The following is a 16,912-nucleotide window of genomic DNA, read 5'->3' on the forward strand; positions in this document are numbered from 1 at the left end:
GTGTGTATACATATATGTATGTATCTATCTGGGTTGGGGACAATGTAAAGATGTTATCTAAGCACCAAATGAGGAAGCAATTGATTCTAGGGTTTAGGGGTGGAATTTGGAAAAGCTCAAAGACAAATGACTTTTCTATGCATACTTTTGAAAGATGTCTAGAAACTCACCACAAAGGAGGTCAAGGGCACTTCATGCATATGCAAAAGCATGGAAATGTGCAAGTGTACGGTGCCACCGGGACCCAGAAGTTGTCCAGAAGGTCTGAAATCAAGTATTTCAGAGGAGACAGCGCTAGAGTCAGGGTAGAAGAGTGGGTTGTGTCAAGCTTGAAAGACTCCTGAAAGCCATTTTGGAGAGTTCAGATCCCATTCTTTAGGTCAGTAGTTTCCAAATGGATTTTCATTCCCACCAAGTATTGCATAAGACTCTCCACTGGGATACTGAAAAAATGTTTGAACTTCTATTATTATTGATGACAATAGCCATGAAATGGAGTCCCAATAAACCAAAACAGAACAAGGTGTTGAATAAAAAATTTCAAAAATAATCAAATACAACCAATCATATTGCTCTCATCATAAAATGTGATTATTAATACAGTAAGATGCCTTATAATGCTATTTAAAACATTGTAAGAATTGTTCTTATTTTAAATTTTTATTTTTATATGTTTTATAACATACATGATTTATGACCATAGTTGTACCTAATAGGGTTTATAAATAAGTAAATAAGTCTGTGTTGTGGGTGCATACTAAAAACCATTTTACTAATAAATGTGCATAATCAGAATATTCAAAGGGCACTAAAGCAAGTAACGGAAAGCCGGCAGAGAGTTTCATGTAACTTAGTAGCTGATTAATGTCAGGTTTTGGGCATTTCACTCTGGCAACTGTCTGGAGAATGACTGAAGGAGAAAAAGAAAAGAAGCAGTGAAACCATTTAAGATATTTCAGTAGTGGAAGTGGGAAGTAACAGTGCCTGAATTAGTTCTTTCCATTGTTTAAAACTCTTAGGATAAAATGCAGTTAAGACTATTTGAAAGCGAGGGCACTAATTTGCTTAGTGGGTTATGTGTTGCTAGGTTCCAGGTTATGCAAGATCAAAGAAGCATTCCATCCCTTAAAAATAACTCAGACTCTTGGTAGCAGGGACGCAGGGGTCCATTGGAAATTTTTAACTGGGTTTTTAGAGGTTATGGAGATTTCCTCTAGTATAAAGGGAGGCAAAGGGCATTCCAGGCCATGGGATCACACATTCAAAAGCCCAGAGTGAGGAGTGTGCCTGGCATGAGCAGAGAACACAGATGGAACCAAGGATAGAAAGGTTAGCCAGCCTCAGATCACAAAAGGCTAGGAACGCTATGCTCCCTCAGGAAGTTTTATCTTGTGATGAGTTTAAACAAGGGACGTTCTCTGAAAAAAAAAAAAAAAATAGTGGCATAGCTAGATTCTCCCCAGTAGCCTTAGATCAGGGGGCTTCGTGGCTGGAAGGAAACCGGAACAGAGCAAGAGTTCTCCCAGCAACTAAACTTCTGTAATTTCACCTTATGACCACAGGGGGGCGGACTCAACCCATTGCAAGTCAGATGTGCTCCGGCTCAGCTCAGAAGATCCATCAGACTGCACCTGAGCTTCCCAAGAATCACAGGCTCCTGAGCTGTTCTGTGTTGCTTGTCTTTGGGGGAATTGCACTTTTCAAAAATTATGAGTGTTTTTAGGATTTTCGTGAATGTCCTTGGGATTCCTCAGGCCCAATTCTTCTCTGTTCTTTTAGCTTTCAAAGTGCACAGACGACATCCCCTAAGCCCGGGCAGTGCAGCCCCAGATAGACCTCATAAACACCACTTGCTTCACAAAATTCAGGACACCATGTAGCCTCCGTCTTCTAGATGAGAAAACGAAGTCCCAAGCAGGGCCGTGGCCAGAGCCAACAGTACAGTTGGGAAATGCACTGGAGAGACAGAACAATAAGAAAAATTAGGAGCACAGGTCATCGGGGTCCAATCCTGTCTTCATCTCTTACAGATGACTAACCTGTGGCAAGCTCCCCATCTCACCACCCTCGGGTTAAATTAGTTTCTAAAACTCTTTTCAAAACGCTTCCAGTGATGCCAGTGTGTTTAACAAGTACCACGTGTGACAGGTGTTCCTATGTCAAAGATTGTTTTCATGTGGAGAAGTTCCATTGGTGCTAATGGAAATGGAGCAGTTATTTTATTTTGCTTTATGTGAGAATGTTATTTTTACCTTATGAGAGCTAATCTCTTCACTATCTTTTTGAATATTTGACCTACCTACGTTAATGTGTCCTTCAGATTGCTTTACTTTCTGTACTTCCAAGGATGTGAATTTCTCTTCTCCTCCTCCATCACTACCACCCCCTTCCCTCTCCTCCTCCTCCTCCTCCTCCTCCTCCTCCTCCTCCTCCTCCTCCTCCTCCTCCTCCTTCCTCATTGCTGACACAGTCAGTCAACAAATACTTATTGGGCATCTATTATGTGCTAGTCACTGGTGATATCACAGTGAATGAAACAGATTCACATTCTAGTTGGGAGCAGAGGGAGAGAGAATAAGCACAAATCAGAGCATATAGCCTGCAGAATGAGAATTTGTGCTTTAAAGAAAGATGAAATAGGAAGGAGAGAAGTTGTCATTTTACATAGAGTGGTCAGAAAAATCCGTTGTGAAATCCTTTTTGAAATGATAGTTTCTGAGCAAAGACCAGAAGGAGGTTAGGGACAGAGCCGTGCAAGTATCTTGGGAAAGAGCTTTGCGGGCAGAGAAAAGAGCAGGTGCAAAGGCCCTGAGTCAGGAGTGTGCCTGGCACATTCACAGATGTTTAGCATGACCACAGCAGGCTGAAAGGAAGCAGGTAACAGAAAATGGCAGGGAGATGATAAGAAGCGGATGACACTGGGCCTTTCAGGACATCACGAGGCTTGAAGCCAGTCAGCAGCTCTCTGAGCGGCTGAATGGTATGACCTGATTTTGTTTTTAAAAGAACTGCTCCGGGCAGTCTCTCCCTTGCCATCCTGCCCACGGCTCCCTTGCAGTGTATTCAATAAGCTTCCATTTCCTTTGCTTTGCCTTGAGCGAGTTCTTTCCCTGCCTGTACTGCTGGTCTCCACCCAATCGGGTCCCCCCACATTTGGTGTCCCTCACAGGGAACTTCTGCCATCCCCGGACCTTGATGGGATTCACCAGGAATTTCTCAGGTCCTTCCCTGGGTGGACCAGCTCTAGGACCCCCCCGGGGAACGGACTACTTCCTGCCAAGCTGACTCCTTAGTGAGGATCTGAAGCCCCAGGGGGGACCAGCCTGACCACCCTTGCCTGAAAGGGTGAGGGACTTCCCCTCTGGGCCTTGATAGGGACCCTTCCCACCCCCTCCTTTCTGTTTTCAGCCCCTTGGAGGCCTAACCCTAGTCCGGTTGGAGATCTGAGATAGCTGGAGATCTCTGGCCAGGGCGGCTCTCTGGTGTGGTTGAGGTCTGAGGGTGAACAGGCGAGACGGCCCATGCCTGTGATGGTGAAGGACCCCTTTCCTCTCCTCTCACACTCTGTCCACACTGAGGCCTCTGTTCCCAACGTGCAGCGCAGCTGGCAGTGGACCCTCATCCAGGGTCAACCTGCACGCATTATGGGCTCGACTGGGACTTTTCCTGACCCTGGCTGACTCCCAGCCACCTTGCAGCTTTCTCAACGCTCCCTTTTCACTTTGTTCCTGAGGATCCAGTGGCCACTTTGATCTGCAGCCAAAACCCGTTTCTCCACATTTGAGGAGCTTCCTTCTCTGGGACCATGCAACCCAGCAACGGTTTTCCTGGAAAGAAACCTGGTCGTGTGTCTCCTGGATTCTTCCCTTCTTAGGACCCCCGCCTCAACACTCCTCCTCCTCCTAGTTATTAGTCCCTTTCAATCTCTTTGTAAAATTTTTCTCTTCCAGAATCCAAAAATTCTATATACAAAGGATGGTTCAACAAGGATCCCAGCCCATACCGTTGCAGGGTCCCCTCCCCCAAGTCCCTCAGACCTGGCCGCCAGGGGTTTTCACTCAGATTGCCTACCAGCTTGTAAATACAATACCAGACCACGCTCTGATCTGCAACTGCCTAGATGCCCTGGTGGGCCCACAGATCTGGGCAGGGACAGTGCACTGTGCCCCGCCTACAAGGGGCAGCTATTGAAGATGAGCCTTGCACCCAGATGCCAAAGACCTGTCACTATCCATCTGTCAGGGGGGAACCTAGAGTCCCTCTTAGGCTTGAACCATGGAAACCTGAGTAAGGCAGGAGGCCCAGAGTGACTGCCGGGCTGAATGCAAACGGGCTCCTTAGACGGCCCACTTCCACATAGCCATAAGCCCCAGCTCCCCCACCCCCGGGCTGCTTAATATGGGGCACAGGTACCAAAAAAGGAAAATTCCATACATCTGCATACCTCCTCATCCCCCCCCCCGCCTTAACGACAGCCCCCCCACTGCCTCCTGGCAGTCTGTCCTTTGCTGTCCTGCCTGCTGTTCCTCTGCAAGACATTCAATAAAGTTCCAGCTCCTAAAAACCACCACCACCAACAACAACAACCCTGAGAACCTGAAAGTATATAAACACCCCAAAAGCAGCCACAGAAGCAGGAAGACCAGCCTCTCTGAAAAGATGTGAGCAGCAGAGGCCGTGAGAAATGATTGCATTCTGGGTGTAGTCTGGATTTCCTGATTAATGTTTGAAGTATAAGAAAGAGAGAAAAATGAGTTATTATTCAAAAGCTCTTTGCCTGAGAACCGGGGAGGATGGCCTTCTCACCAGGAGAGCCAGGAGGACTCTGGGAGGTGCGGCTCAATACAACGGAGTCAGGTTACCACCAAGATGTCCCTCATAACTGGCAACTGGCGAGGTCAGTGGGCTCCCCAGTCCATGATGAAAATCAAAATGGAAAGAAAAGCCAGAAAAAATATGAAATAAAGGAAAGTTGTGGAGTAGGGGGAATAAGACTAAAACTCTATCGAAGAAAATAATTAAGCTTCTGTAATTTCAGAAACAAAGGCTTCTACTAGCGTGTGAATAGATAGACTGATCCACTGACGGGAGGGTCCACATAATGTTCAATCCGTACCTATGAGCGCAGGTAGACACAGCGGTAAAAGAGAGGGAGGGAGAAGGAGTATTTTACTTTTTAAAGATTTTGTTTATTTGTTTGACAGACAGAGATCACAAGTAGGCAGAGAGCTAGGCAGAGAGAGAGGAGGAAGCAGGCTCCCTGCTGAGCAGAGAGCCCGATGCGGGACTCAATTCCAGGACTCTGGGACCATGACCTGAGCTGAAGGCAGAGGCTTTAACCCACTGAGCCACCCAGGCGCCCCAGTATTTTACTTTTTAGAAAAAGAGTATTTCAGATTGGTAGGAAGAAGACAAATTAATTAGCAAATTGGATAGCCATTCCGGGGAAACATGAAGTAAGAGCTACACCTTCTTATAGCAAAATAAGAGTCAGATGGGTCAAAAACACTAAAGTAAAAACCAAACCACAGCAGAAGTCAAAGAAAATGTGGGGAAACTATATTATATTATCGCAGTTGGGATGGTTTTTCTAAGCATGACGTGAAGCTGGGAAGCCCTGAAAAAAAAATAAATAAAGGTTGGTAATTCTGACTGTGTACAGATTAATTAAAAAAACAAACATTTCTATATGGTAAAAAATACTATAACTGAAGTCAAAAGACCAGGAACAAGGTGAGGAAAATATTAACAATGTAAATAATAGATAAAGGTCTACTTCCCTTAATGTATTATGGTATACACAAGTTAGTAGGAAGAGAGCCAACTAACCAATAGGAAAAAAACTGGGTGAAGGTCATGATTTCATAGAAAAATAAATGTAAATGTCTTTTACAAAGATAGGCACAACATCACTTTCATTAAAAAAAATTTAACTTTCACTAAAATTAACGTAATTAAAAAAAATAACAGGAGCGCCTGGGTGGCTCAGTCCGTTGAGCCTCTGACTCTTGATTTTGGCTGAGGTCATGATCTCAGGTCGTGAGATCAAGTCCACACCAGTGCGGAGTCCACTTGAGGATTCTCTCTCCCTCTCTCTCTCTCTGCCCCCCTCCCCTCCCCCATGCTCTCCCTCTCTCTAAAATAAAATAAATAAAGTTTTTAAAAAATAATAACAACAAATAATAAAACTGGAGTCAAACGCAATCATTCCTCATTAATCCAATTAGCAAAGAACCATCAGCTCTAAGTTGGCAAGTCAGTAGGCGAACTGACACCCTTTTACATAGGTCACCGAGACTGGAAAAACCGGTCATATCAGTATTTAAATGAACATACTCTGATCCAAGTAGTTTACTTGTATGAATTTAACCCCTAGACATGTTCACACAAGAATTTTTTTTTTAAAAATGCAACTACAGGCGCCGTCCCTGAAGCATCGTTTATAATTCAACTGCTAGAAACAGCATCAATGTCCGTTGGAGTAATTTTTAAGAACTACTTAGATCTGCACGTCCTTACGTAAAATGATTGCCGAGACATGTCAGTACCTGAAAATTACAGGGATCAGGATCCTGTCTATGGTAAACAACACTGTGTCCACGAGCAGGAGACGAGTGCACATAGACATTTGCAGCTACACTCGGACACCGAACCCTGGGCAGGGCCTCCTCTTCTTCAGCTCCTGGCCCTTCCGCACGCCACAGTCGGGATTTCTTGCCACTCCATGGGGACACGCTCAGATGAGCAGCGATTTCCACCAAGACGACTCCAAGTGTCCCTTCTTTGTTCTGATCTGAATTTACCTCCCGGGATCCTTCATAATGGAAGATCTTTCTTCGCATTGTCCTCTTGAGGCCAGTGTGCTCTTTCTCCTCTCAGCTCTCGTGTAGGGTTATGATCTCTGTTTCCACACCTCGGCAGGAGCTTGTTAAACCTAAAATCATGGAAAGAAATCCAGACTTACTGACACTGTCTGGCAACTCACAAAACTTCAACTTCTGGATGTACTTGCCCAGATTTGTTTGCCCTGCTTCCAAGAACTACTGGCTCCTCTCTGTATCGCCCCAGTCTCAGATCCCTCTTCCTCCATGCCTATTTTCTCATGATCAATCTATATGCTGGTTAAAAATAAAAAAAATTAAAAATTGCACTTTCAGAATTCTCCTAGTGCTAGCAATTATGAAAGCCTTTCTCTGTTTCTCCACTTGACTTGCCTTTACTTCAGGATGCTGCTTTGTTCCTTCTCTCTTCCACGTCTAAGCATTGGCATCCCCAAGACCCTCTCCTGGGACCTATTTATTCCTCTTGTCTTTATGTCTTTATGTCTTCCTATGAGGAAGACATACTCTTCCTCAATGATATATATCATCCAATCCCACTATTTAAACACACTTCTTCACACAACACCAGACCTGAACATTCGACTGTCTACTTGACATGTCCACTTGGATAGTCAATAAACACATCAAATTTAACATGGCCAAAGGGAATTCTTTATAAACCCGTTCTTCCTTGAGTTTTCCCCATTTTAACAAATAATACTACTACCTACAATCAAAACATTAAGCTAGTTTTTTTTTTAATTGTTAAAAATTAGGGCTGACTGGGTGGTTCAGTGGGTTAAGCCTCTGCCTTCGGCTCAGGGCATGATCTCAGGGTCCTAGGATCGAGTCCCGCATCTGGCTCTCTGCTTAGTGGAGAGCCTGCTTCCTCCTCTCTGCCTGACTCTCTGCCTACTTGTGATCTCTGTCTGTCAAATAAATAAATAAAAGCTTTTAAAAAAAAATTAGATACTTTACCTTTCTGTGCCTCCATATCTGTTCCTTCACTTGTAAAATGGGGCTCATAACAGCGTGTACTTCAGTGGACTGAGTAAAATATTAAAAGATCTTGTCATCAATATTTTTATTACTCTTTTTCTATCACCAAGCTCATCTTATCAACTCTACTTCCAGAAAACTTCCCTGAATCCCTAGTACTTCTCTTCATCCCCTCTAGAACTCCATGCTAAGCCATTATCTACCAGTTTGCTTCCTACAATGATTTCTTAGTCATTCTCCCTTTTTCTCTCTCACACTTAAAACCTATTTTCTTCAAGGAAGATAGGGTCATTTAACAGGAAAAAAAAATCAGATCATGTCACTTTTTGATTAAAAAGCCCCAATGGCTTCTATCAAAACTAACATAAAACCTAAACTTCTTACCCTAGCTGACAAATTTCTTGCCTGACATAGTCTCCCTCCTTCTCCCTTCCCCACCCCCCTTTTCTTCTTCAGCCTCTTCACTCTGCTCTGGACACAAATATATACCAAGATTCTTCCCATCGTAGAGTCATTAGTGCTTCTACGTGGATTCTATTCCTGTCCCCAACAATTCGAGCATTTCAGGCTCCTTCTTAGCATCAGATCGGAACTCCCTGCCCAGGGAGAACTTCCTAGGTCACTAAGCGTCAGGGAACAACTAGTCCTGTTCTTTGGCCCCTGTGTTATATTACTTTTTCTGACTAGTGCTTCGGGTTGATTTATTTTTTTTTTTAATTGGCGTATTATCATCTGCCTTCAACCAGAACATAACATCCATGTAAGCCAGGGTCTTATCTATCTCCTTTTTTTTTTTTTAGATTTTATTTATTTATTTGACAGATAGAGATCACAAGTAGGGAGAGAGGCAGGCAGAGAGAGAGAGAGAGGAGGAAGCAGGCTCCCTGCCAAGCAGAAAGCCCGATGCGGGGCTCGATCCCAGGACCCTGGGATCATGACCTGAGCGAAAGGCAGAGGCTTATCTATCTTCTGCCTCATTGTGTCTCCAGTGCCCAGAATAGATACTGACCCATGACCCATGATAAATGTTCAACAAATAGCCGTTGAGCAATAAACGAATAAAATTCCTCAGCACGTACAATGTTCGCCCACATCACCTCACCCAGCTCTGCAGTCTAGGGCAGGGTTAAAGGTCCTTAGTCCCTGGTCACAGTCTAGGGTGTGTAACAAGTTTCATCAGCCACCGTATCGTTAGGCTTCACCCTGTTGAACTTCCAAAAAAAAGTACAAATTAAACCAGATCAGCAAATTAGTATTATGAGTTCATTGTGCACGTAATAACAGTTCACAGACGGGGAGCTTTCCAGTCCAGAGCTGAGGTGAAGCTCGCGACATGTCTTTGGAGAACGGCTTATAAAGTCAAAATGAGGAGACTATTTAACTGTTACAAATGATTAGGGCTTTCAGTGGGGGGGGGGGTCCAGACAGCAGGGATTGGTAAAAGAGATTATCCTACAGCATTTCAGGAAAATGACTTAAAGTTTCTTTAGGGAGTATCAGAGGCATTTACAAAGAATAATCCAAGTTAACTTTTGTTTATGTTCATGAAATAAGCTAGATTTTGTGTTGGTCACATGGCTTAAACAGTATTGTATGCTCAGGGAATTTTCAATTTGGCCTCCATTTTGTATTTTTCTTTAACAACCTTTGAACGTAACTCCTAACCTTTTCTGGACTAACATTACGATAAAATTGGCATCGGACACTGATGCCAACCCTCTAACCACACCCACCTGTGTCCTTGCTTTTCTATTTAATCCTTCCTGTTTTGGCATCTCTTGTTGATTCTGATCACCTGAAAACATTTGCCCTTCGTTGCATGAGCAATGTTTTACAGGAATATGTACACATGGTTATGTACGTCAATGTGAAAATGTGTGTATATTTATGTCTTTCATATGTCCTACATATATAGTTGTATATATGTATATATGCATATACATACAAATCATATATATATCTATCTTATAGATATAACACATATATACATAAAACTTTGGAACTTTCGCATCCATGATCATTTATATCTTAATAGCACCTGATTTTCTTTTGGGAAATTACAACTTCTCCATGATATGCAGCATCATAATGGGATTATAAATCAAGGCACCTGATCTCCTAGCAGAGGCGCAAGCTCAGGACCTAAGCCAGGCCAGCAGGAATCTCAAATTTTGAAGCCCTGAAAGATTAGGAGAAAGGAGGTAGAGTTCATTCTTTCCAGCAGCAGCCCTAGATGGAATGGTGGAATGATTCCAGAAGCCCAGAGGCCTAGAGATGCCTTAATGGGGTTCAGGGTGGGCTGCCCTCAAATGTGTCACTTTGACATATTGATTATTTTGAAAGAAAATTACTGAAGAAACAGCCAATGCAAGAAAGACACACTGAATCTCCTTTGGCCTCCTGAAAGCAGGAAGTAAATTTCCCACGTGAACGGTGCCCTTTCTGCACCTGGAGGGTAGAAGGCATTTATAGTGACAGCTATAGGAAATTCAGGACCAAGAAGGCTGGATAAACAAACTTTGCAACCTTTTCACTAATTTGCCATCCCAAAGGCAAACCCCTTTGTTTCATCAGTTCTTCACAAAGTATTGTTTCTTTGTCTAAAATGTATAAAAGCTGCCCACTTTGGTCACTTTGAACTTCATATCTTTGGGGTTTTCCTGTGTACAAAATTAATTTTTTTTCTCCTGTTAATCTGTCTTCTGTCAATTTAATTACTAGGCCAGTCAAGGAACCTGAAAGGGAAAAAGGGACTTATTTTCTTTATATTAAAACCTGTAAGGTTTTAATCCAGTCCCAGATCTTGTCCTGTCTGAAGCCTATTCTCTGAATTTTCAATTAGTTCTCCAATCCTGTCCCTTTGAAAGTTTTCTAGAACTGATTTTCGGTTTTGTTTTGTTTTGTTTTTCTTACATGACTGTTTCTTTATTCTTAAGAATCAAATACTTTATTTCATGTATACATGCAATTCACCTCATTTTTAACATTTCAGTTTCTATCTCCGATAGCTACTGAAATAATACCTTTATCATAGTAGCACTTCCATCTTTCCCCCTAATTTTTCTGTATTTATCAGACATGGTGGATCAATAATATTTGTAAGTCATTTCAAAACTAAATAGAACAAAGCAAAGAACCCTAAAATAATAAAGCAAAGGTAGGCAACAACTTAAAAGTGCATGCAATCATAACATCATTTGCATGGGCACAAGTGTGTTTGTGTGACAGGATGAATTGGTACGTTTGTTCTGGAAACTTTATAAAAGTTTCCAATTGCATAATTTTGGTATACAGAGAATGTCAACTAAGTGCTGCAGAAAGTGAATGTTGAAGAGAGAGAAACTTTCCAAAGTTTCCAAAAACTTTCCAAAGTTTCCAAAATTCCTACAAAGAATATAGGAATGTAAGATAAAATAATAAAGATACTTCACAGATCCTTTTCACTCTCTTTATCTCACTGGAGTTGCCCTAGTAGTTCAAGGAAGATAATTAAGAATTGCTGGTCTCCATTTTAGTCCTAAAGAAAGTATAGCTCAGAAAGGCTAAAGGATTTCCTGAAAACCCTACAGGAATAGACCTTTTGTCCTTAACCTTTCACTTAATTCTCTTTTCTTACATTATAGTTCTCTTTTATCTTTTTTCTCCAAAAAATTTCAATCCTACAGAAGAATTGTTCATAATACTCCCTTCGAATCCTCCCCTAGATTTGCTAGTTTTTCACTTTTTTTTTTAAAGATTTTATTTATTTATTTGACAGAGAGAGAGATCACAAGTAGGCAGAGAGGCAGGCAGAAGAGAGGAGGAAGCAGGCTCCCTGAGGAGCAGAGAGCCCAATGCGGGGCTTGATTCCAGGACCCTGAGATCATGACCTGAGCCGAAGGCAGCGGCTTAATTCACTGAGCCACCCAGGAGCCCCAGTTTTTCACTTTTTACTGCATATGTGTTCCTGTTTTCTCCCCTGCTCTACTCTCCCTCTCCTGCTTCCCCTCCCCCTCTCCCTCCCCCAATTTCTGTTCCTCTGAGCCTTTTGAGAGTTAATTACAGGCATCATAATATCAAAAGAAATTATGGCATTTATATGCTAAAAAGAAGGATGTTCCTACACAATCATCATAAATTATCACATTTAGAAAATTTAGCATTGACACAATGAAAAGTTCTGTAATTTGAAAAGACTTTTCTTAGAGCAGTTTTAAGTTTACAGAAAACTGAACAGATACTACAGAGTTTCCATGTATCCCTTCTCTCCCTCAGTGTCCTCTGTTACTAACCTCTTAACATCTTGAATTAGTGTGGTTCATTTGTTACAACTGATGAATCAGTATTGATACATTATTATTAAATGAAGTCCAAAGTTTACATTAGGGTTACACTGTGTTGTAAAGTTCTGCCAGTTTTGACAAATACAATGTCATGTATCCACCATGACAGCATCATACAGAATAAGTTCCCTGCCCTAAAAATCCCCTGTGCTCTACCTGTTCATTTCCCACTTCTCTCCCCCCACAAACTCCTGGGAAATTTTACCTTGTTACTGTCTCCATACTTTTGCCTTTTCCAGAATGTCGAGCAATATCTAGCCTTTCAGACTGGTTTCTTTTACCAAGCAAATTGAAGTTTCTCCCATGTCTTCTTTGGCTTGATAGCTAATTTCTTTTTATTGCTGAATAATATTTCATTCTATCGATGTATCACCATTTGTTTGTCATTCACCTTTTGAAAGACATTTTAGTTGCTTTCTGTTTGGCAATTTTTTTTAAGATTTTATTTATTTATTTGACAGACAGAGATCACAAGTAAACAGAGAGGCAGGCAAAGAGAGAGGAGGAAGCAGGCTCCCTGCTGAGCCGAGAGCCAGAGGTGGATCCCAGGACTCTGATATCATGACCTGAGGCAGAGGCTTTTACCCACTGAGCCACCTAGGTGCCCCTGTTTGACAATTATGACAAAGGTATTATAAATATGTGTGGGCAGGCTTTTGTGTGCACATAAGTTTTCAATACACTTGGATAGATACCTAGGAGTATGACTGCTGGATCATAAGGTAAGACTGTCTTTAGCTTTGAAAAAAAAAAAACTGCCAAACTGTCTTCCACGGTGGCTATATTGTTCTGTACTACCACTGGCAGTGAATGAGAGTTCCTGTTGCTCCACATCCTTACCACCATTTGGTATTGTAGTTTTTTTGTTTTAGTGGGAGATTTTTATTTGTTTTGTTGTTGCTGTTTGTTTTTTTTATCTTTTGGTGGGTTTTTTTGGTTTGTTTGCTTTTTTATTTTTCCTTTGCAATAGGCTATGGTGGTATTTTATTTTGTTGGTTTTTTTTTTTTTAAGATTTATTTATTTTTGGGGCGCCTGGGTGGCTCAGTGGGTTAAGCCTCTGCCTTTGGCTCAGGTCATGATCTCAGGGTCCTGGGATCCAGGCCCGCATCAGGCTCTCTGCTCAGCATGAAGCCTGCTTCCTCCTCTCTCTGCCTGTCTCTCTGCCTACTTGTGATCGCTCTCTCTCTGTCAAATAAATAAATAAATAAATAAAAAGATTTATTTATTTTAGAAGGAGAGAAAGAAAGAGAGCATGGGGGGGAGGGGCAGAAGGAGAAAGAGAATCTCAAGCAGACTCCCTGCTGAGTAAGCAGCCTAATGAGGGGCTTGATGCCACAACCCTGAGATCACCACCTGAGCTGAAACCAAGAGTCAGATGCCTAACTGGTTGAGACACTCAGGTACCCTGATATTGTTCAAATGTGCAAAATTCCCTACTGACATACAATGTTAAGGATTTTTCATAAGCTTATTTACTATTTGTGTATCTTCTCTGGTGGGGTGTCTATTCAGATCCTTTGCCCATTTTGTAATTGGGTTGTATTGTTACATTTTATGAATTCTTTGTGTATTTTGGATACATTTGGAAGTATTTTTCTGGGTATGGTCTGTGCAAATATTTTCTCCAAGTCTGTGGCTTGCCTTTTCATCCTCTTAAGAATATCACAGTGCAGTTTTTAAGTTTTAATGTAGTACCACTTAACTCTTTCTTTCACAGTGTGTGCTTTTGCAGTTGTATCTAACACAGAATTGCCTTTGGTGGCCACAAGATGATTTAGGTTTATATACCTACCTGCCAAATCTTAGAAGTATATATAGAGGCCTTAACTAGCTTCAGTCATGTATACCATCCAGATAGTCTCAATACCACTTTCTTTTTTAAGAGTTTTTTTTTTAATTTTTTTTCCCTTAAGATTTATTTATTTATTTGACAGACAGAGATCACAAGCAGGCAGAGAGGCAGGCAGAGAGAGAGGAAGGGAAGCAGGCTCTCTGCTGAGCAGAGAGCCCGATGTGGGGCTCGATCCCAGGACCCTGGGATCATGACCTGAGGTGAAGGCAGAGGCTTTTAACCCACTGAGCCACCCAGGCGCCCCAATACCACTTTCTTTTAAGGTTGTATTCTTTTTTTTGTTTGTTTGTTTTGTTTATTTACAGCATAACAGTGTTCATTGTTTTGGCATCACACCCAGTGCTCCATGCAGTACGTGCGCTCCCTATTACCCACCACCTGGTTCCTCAACCTCCCACCCCACCCTCCCGCCCCTTCAAAACCCTCTGGTTGTTTTTCAGAGTCCATAGTCTCTCATGGTTCATCTCCCCTTCCAGTTTCCCTCAACTCCCTCTCCTCTCCATCTCCCCATGTCCTCCATGTTATTTGTTATGCTCCACAAATAAGTGAGACCATATGATACTTGACTCTCTCTGCTTGACTTATTTCACTCAGCATAATCTCTTCCAGTCCCGTCCATGTTGCTACAAAAGTTGGGTATTCATCCTTTCTGATGGAGGCATGATACTCCACAGTGTATATGGACCACATCTTCCTTATCCATTCATCCGTTGAAGGGCATCTTGGTTCTTTCCACAGTTTGGCGACCATAGCCATTGCTGCAATAAACATTGGGGTACAGATGGCCCTTCTTTTCACTACATCTGTATCTTTGGGGTAAATACCCAGCAGTGCAATTGCAGGGTCATAGGGAAGCTCTATTTTTAATTTCTTCAGGAATCTCCACACTGTTCTCCAAAGTGGCTGCACTAACTTACATTCCCACCAACAGTGTAAGAGGGTTCCCCTTTCTCTACATCCTCTCCAACACACGTTGTTTCCTGTCTTGCTAATTTTGGCCATTCTAACTGGTGTCAGGTGGTATCTCAATGTGGTTTTAATTTGAATCTCCCTGATGGCTAGTGATGATGAACATTTTTTCATGTGTCTGATAGCCATTTGTATGTCTTCGTTGGAGAAGTGTCTGTTCATATCTTCTGCCCATTTTTTGATATCATTATCTGTTTTGTGTGTGTTGAGTTTGAGAAGTTCTTTATAGATCCTGGATATCAACCTTTTGTCTGTACTGTCATTTGCAAATATCTTCTCCCATTCCGTGGGTTGCCTTTTTGTTTTGTTGACTGTTTCCTTTGCTGTGCAGAAGCTTTTGATCTTGATGAAGTCCCAAAAGTTCATTTTTGCTTTTGTTTCCTTGGCCTTTGGAGACATATCTTGAAAGAAGTTGCTGTGGCTGATATCGAAGAGGTTACTGCTTATGTTCTCCTCTAGGATTCTGATAGATTCCTGTCTCACGTTGAGGTTTAAGGTTGTATTCTTGGGGCAGCTTCTGGGAACACAGATGACAATCAAGATGTACATTCCAAGGACAGGTGGGTAGATATGGAATCTCCAATTGCCTGGATCCAGCTCTAGAGTCAACTGACACATCTTCTTGATGATCTCCCCCAAAAATCCAGGAGGGAAGATTTAATCCCATGTCCTAAAACAATTGCCCTTGGCCTGGCCTTTGATGTTTGGGCAGAATTTCATACATATCCCAAGCAGAAAGATTGGGGGTGGGGGGAGTAAATGGTAGGATAGAGCATGATACAAAAGTATAGAACATCGCAGAGCAAGTAGGACTTAAATTGAGGCTTGAAGGATGAATAGGATGTTTAGAAGAAACAGAAAGGGCACTCCAGGCAAGAGGTAAAGGTAAAAATAAATATGATTTATAGAGAAAAGTGTGAAGTCAGGCTTGCCTGGAGCCAAAGTGCTTTTTTGCAGGTAATTGGACTCTAAATCAGATGGGTTAGGCTGGGTAGGAAGGAGGCTGGCAAGAAGTCTGGAGACTTTGCAAGCTGAGAATGAGTGTTTACAGGTGATCCAGGGAAGAGGAACTCCCTCCTGACATACAGTTCAGGAAAACAACACTCATTCTGCTCTCAAACAGAGCTGGGTTTGATTTTTTGCTTTGCTACTCACTGGCATTTTGAACTTGAACAAGCAATTTCACATCTATAAACTTCAATTTCCTAATCTGAAAATTCAGGACAATAGCACCTACATCTCAAGTCTCCTAGAAGGATTCAATGAAATAATAATGTAAAATGTCCTAGTAAGGTGCTTTGCATATATGCAACCAGAGAATTAAAATTCTTATTTTGGGTATTAGAAGAGTTAAATGCCAAGGGTATAGTGTGTTCCTTTAATCCAGCCACAAGATTAGAGTCACCATGGGGGTTTGGGGGGGTTTTTGTTTTTTGTCTTTTTTGTCTCTTTTTTTTTTTTTGGTGACAGTGTTTAATATTCTCAGAACTTAGCTCATACCATGCCAGGGAGCAGTGAAGGAGCCAAGCTGAACTACCAGAGTCTGAAGGCATTATGTGAAAACTGACAAGCAGGCAGACTGAGACGATATAGTTAGTAAGATGATCAAACATAAGAACAGAACTCAGTCCAAAAACAGCTAGCTAAATCATTCTTGGAATTCTGGTTCCTGAGTAAGGCCAGAAAGAGTACAGCTTGGTTCAAAAAGCATGAGACAATCCAGAGTTTTATAAGCCAGGGTAACATTTACCCCTGGGTAAGAGATAATGTCTGGAAATTGTCAGAGGACAGATTGCTGGTAATATTTTGTTTCCTGTTCTATGTGTTAATTATACTGGATGTGTTAGCTTTATGCCAATTCACTGAGCTGTGCACTTAGGGTTTGTGCACTTTTCTGTGTGTATGATAGACTTCAAAAAATTGTAAAGCTTTTTATACTACAAGCCCA

At 41.9% G+C, this 16,912-nt stretch overlaps 1 long non-coding RNA gene across 2 annotated transcripts; it reads right to left on the bottom strand.

The window, feature by feature from the left end:
• Window positions 1-687: 687 nt before the first annotated feature.
• Window positions 688-8,392, bottom strand: LOC123951462. 2 transcript variants are annotated; one of them, XR_006820472.1, is made up of 3 exons: window positions 7,800-8,392; window positions 6,549-6,934; window positions 688-1,956 (listed from the first exon to the last, which is right to left on the bottom strand). It is a non-coding gene; the product is annotated as an uncharacterized LOC123951462 (long non-coding RNA). The 2 variants fall into 2 exon arrangements; XR_006820473.1 differs by lacking the exon at window positions 688-1,956 and adding an exon at window positions 5,311-5,617.
• Between the last annotated feature and the right edge of the window lie 8,520 nt (window positions 8,393-16,912).

Source organism: Meles meles, chromosome 1 (genome assembly GCF_922984935.1).
Source record: "Meles meles chromosome 1, mMelMel3.1 paternal haplotype, whole genome shotgun sequence".
NCBI classification, from domain to species: Eukaryota; Metazoa; Chordata; class Mammalia; order Carnivora; family Mustelidae; genus Meles; species Meles meles.